Here is a 4,309-nt window from a genome sequence, read left to right on the forward strand (position 1 = left end):
GCTGAGAAAGGCGGGGCGCCGTTGGCCATCTTTCTCAATTGCACTGCCTACTGGGCGCCGCCATGTTTGTGTGGGGCAAGCCCTTGTTGATGAGCCCAGCGGGGAGAGGCGAAGTTTGGGCTGGAGCTATGGGATTGGAGGATTGAAAACTGAAAGGCAATGTAGGGACTATCACTAATCTAACCCCTTCGCTGTGTAAAGGAGGAAAGTGAGAAGCCGAGGAGGTGACTTATCTGAAGCTACATATCGAAATTCAGTGGTAGAATTTGAACCCAGTGCCCCAGACTCCTAGTCCAGAATATACATTGATAACTATAATACACAATAATGAATGATAAGGGCATTAAAAGGGTAAAATTAAGTGCTGTGTGATCACAGAGGGAGAAAATTCTTACTGACTTGGAGATCAAGGAAAGCTTCCTGGAAGAGGTGGCATTTGAGCTGGGCTTTAAAAGTAAGACTAAGAATTCTAGGGCAAGTTTGGTCTTACCTTTCTAGTTTTCTTAAGCTTTACTCCCCAGAGAGTACTAATTTCCCTGGCTTATTTTTTGTGGGGGGTGGGAGAGGAGCAGTCTGGGGACAAGTGACTTGCCTAGGGTCACATAGCTAGTAAGTATCTGAGGTTGGATTTGAAATCAGGTCCTCCTGACTCAGGGCAAGTAATCTATCCATTACTCCACCTAGCTGTCACCACCCTGGCTTACTTTAAGACCCAACTAAAATCCCACCTTCTATAGGCAGCCTTTCCCAACCCCTCTTAATTCTAATGCCTTCCCCCAGTTAATCATCTATTTATCCTATAGCTTGCTTTGTATATATTTATTTGCATGTTGTCTCCTTAACTTTGCCTCAGTTTCCTCATCTGTAATATATGCTGGAGAAGGAAATGGCAAACCAGTCCAGTATCTCTGCCAAGAAAACCCCAGATGGGTTCACAAAGAGTTAGATGTGACTGAAATGACTGTTTTACAACTCTCCCTTTAGGTTACAGGGGAATTGAGGGCAGAAACTGTCTTTTGGCTCTTTTTGTATCCCCAGTGCTTGGCACAATGCCTGGCACATGGAATACTCTAAATAAATGTTTATCGATTGATGGATTGCATTGCCCACAATGTTCCAACCTCTGCACACAAGTCTTTACTTCTCCGGGTTCCAAAGAGGAGTGGACCAGATTGCTTCCAAGGGCCCTTTCCAGCCTTAGATCTGTGATCCCTGTAGCAGAGGGCATGAAAGTCCTTGATATGGAGTGCTGGCAGCCGGCAGTCAGCGGTCAGTCCCCACCCAGCAGTCAGTGTCAACTGTCAACAGCATCCTTCACAGCAGCAGCAGCAGCAATGGGTTATTCAGAATCACATCCCAGAATGACCAGATTCTCCACTGACTACAGGCATCAGCCCAAAAGAGGTGAGAAGGACATACACCATCTTCCTCCACATGGGGTTGCTTTGGGGTTTGTCTGGTGCAGACCTGGTCACATGACTTTTCCATCCCTTGCTCTTTCTTTCCCCTCCAAACAGAGCCTTCAGGTAAGCCACTGATTGGAAGGTAGCAACATAATCCTTGGGGGCAGCTAGGTAGTAGGGTGTATAGAGTGTAAGGCCTGGAGTCAGGAATACTCATCTTCTTGGGTTCAAATCCAGCCTCAGGTAGCCCTGGGCAAGTCACTTAAGCCTGTTTGCCTCAGTTTCCTCATCTGTAAAATGAACTAGAGAAGGAAATGGCAAACTACTGTAGCAGTATCTTTTTTTATCTTTGGGTTTTTTTTTTTTTTGGAGGGGGAAAGGCAAGGCAATTGGGGTTGACTTGCCCAAGGTCACATAGCTAGCAAATTTCAAATGTCTGAGGTCATATTTGAACTCAGGTATTCCTAACTTGAGTTTCAGTGCTCTATTCACTGCACCACCTAGCTGGCCCTATCTTTGCCCCCCCCCAAAAAAAAATAGATTCACAAAGAACCTGAAATGGCTGAACTATCACAACAAAAACAAGCCTTGGCACATGAATGTGATGGGATATTATTGTATTAAATATTTGTAATAGTAATAATAGCACCTACCTCCTAGGGTTGTTGTGAGGGTTAAATGGCATGATATTTAGACTAGGCTATATGAGAATTTGGTTGAAGACCCTGGTAATGCTTAGCCTGGAGAAGTCTTGGGAGGAGAGGGGAAGTTGTCTTCACATATTTGAAAAGCCAGATCTCTTATGGAAGGTGGATAAGACTTGTTCTCTTTGGCCCTAGAGGGGAAAATAGGAGGAATGAGAAGTCACAGAGAGGCAGATTTTAGTTCAACATAAGGAAAAATTTCCCAACAAATTAGAAATGCCCAATGGTGGAATAAATTGCCCTTGAAAGTGGTGAGTTCCCATTTATTGGGGGTTCTCCAAGCAGAGGCAGGACGACAGCTCTCAGGGGATGCTTAGAGGGGATTCCTGCTCATGGATGTCTTGGGTTAGATGACCACTGAGATCTCTTCCAGCTCTGAGATTCTCAGATTTTAAATTTCATCTAAATGGACATTTGTTCTCTCGATTTAATCATGTCCTATTCTTTATGACCCCTTTTGGGGTTTTCTTGGCAAAGATACTGAAGTAATTTATCATTTCCTTCTCTAGCTCATTTTCCAGATGATGAGACTGAGGCAAACAGGGTTAAATGACTTACCCAGGGTCACACAGCTAGTAAGTTTCTGAGGCTGCATTTGAACCCAGGTCCTCCTGACTCCAGGGCTAGCTGCTCAATCCTCTGTTCTACTTTGTCCAAATCTTTCTGTATTCTCACTTATCCTAAGTTATTTAGTACATTGATTACCCCTTCTAGTTTTGAATAATTTGCAGACTTTTTATAAGCATGTTATTCAAACCCAGCCTCAGTTGATATTGAGCAAGTGTAATCGTGGGCAAGTCACAGAATATCCTCTCTTAATCTCAGTCTTTTTTTTATCTGTAAAATGTGGGTGGTAATAAATAGTACCTATCTCACAGAGTTGTTGTAAGGATTAAATCTGATAATAGATGTACAGCACTAGGTAAAATTTAAAGTGCTATACAGATGTTAACCATCTCTGCCTTTTTATTGTGAGTTAAAAATATTGAACAAGACAAGGCTCAGGATAGTCTTGTAGCATGCTACTTTCCAGTGTGACACCAATTCATCAATCATTCTTTGGGTCTCGTCATTCAGCTGGTTCCACATATACCTAATTTGACTCTTATATAATCCATGTTTTTTCCTCTTGACCACAAGGATATTATAAGAGAACTTACCAAATACTTAAGATTAATATAGCTGTTTTTTCCAATGATGTAACCTACAGCCCATCTATCCTTCCCCATCTTCCAAGACTCTCATCCATATCCATAATTTCAACCCACAGAGAGCCACCCAACATCAATGGGGGCCTCTGGAGAATACCAGTGGAGTAAGCAGTCTGTCTATTGGCAATTGTTATTATAATTTTTAAAAAAACTCTTTGAATTGGGCATTGTGATGTTCTGGGTGACTAGAAGGTAAACTCACTGATCTTAGGGATTGCTTCATTCTATGTATTTGTATCTCCAATGCCTAACCCATAGCAGGTGCTTAATAATTGTCTGTTGATTGAGTATCCCTCACTACCACCCAATGCTCTGCCCCCCTCCCCCTTTTAGTCATAGATTTCTTCGATGACATCTTTTTAACCACTTCTCCTACGTAATTCCTGGTTTCTTCAGCTTGCTCCCACCACGACCTTCTTTGCTCACTGTAGTGCTCCATGACTCACAGCCTTGCAACACCAGAAAAAGTGGCCTTCCCCCCCACCCACCCCCCACCCCCAGAGAGAAGCTTGGGATCCTGAAATGAACTTTTCAGTTTCCCAAAGGCAATCTGATATTTTCCTTATCTACCAGTCCATTTATTCCTCCCGGTGGTTGGGTGGCTGCCCCACCTTAGCTTTCCATAAGACAGCTTCACAGCCTTATCTCACCTCTGACCTGAGGGGGCTTCCATATAGTCTGTCCCTGGTGTTAAAAAGTTGAGCTGCCCCCTGGCTGAAGTATTTCTGGTAGAAAATGAGCAGGGATTTAGTATGTGGTTGAAAAAACATAGTGAGGGTTGATTTATGTTTGAATTTCATTTCAGGACAATGGATTATATAGCACACCTCCTGGGGAAAAGGCACTGAGGGCTTTATGACCATGCTTGGACCATTTTTATGTCCTGGTGGTTAAAAAAAATGTTTTAGCTAAGCTAGTGCTTTCTCAAACTTTTCTAGTCTACACTCTACTTTAAAGGGGCAGAAACCCTTTGAACCTGTCTACCCTCCCC

The sequence above is a fragment of the Petaurus breviceps genome, unplaced genomic scaffold (genome assembly GCF_028583685.1).
Source record: "Petaurus breviceps papuanus isolate PSGF00001 unplaced genomic scaffold, PetGlider_PUasm1.0 90865, whole genome shotgun sequence".
NCBI classification, from domain to species: Eukaryota; Metazoa; Chordata; class Mammalia; order Diprotodontia; family Petauridae; genus Petaurus; species Petaurus breviceps.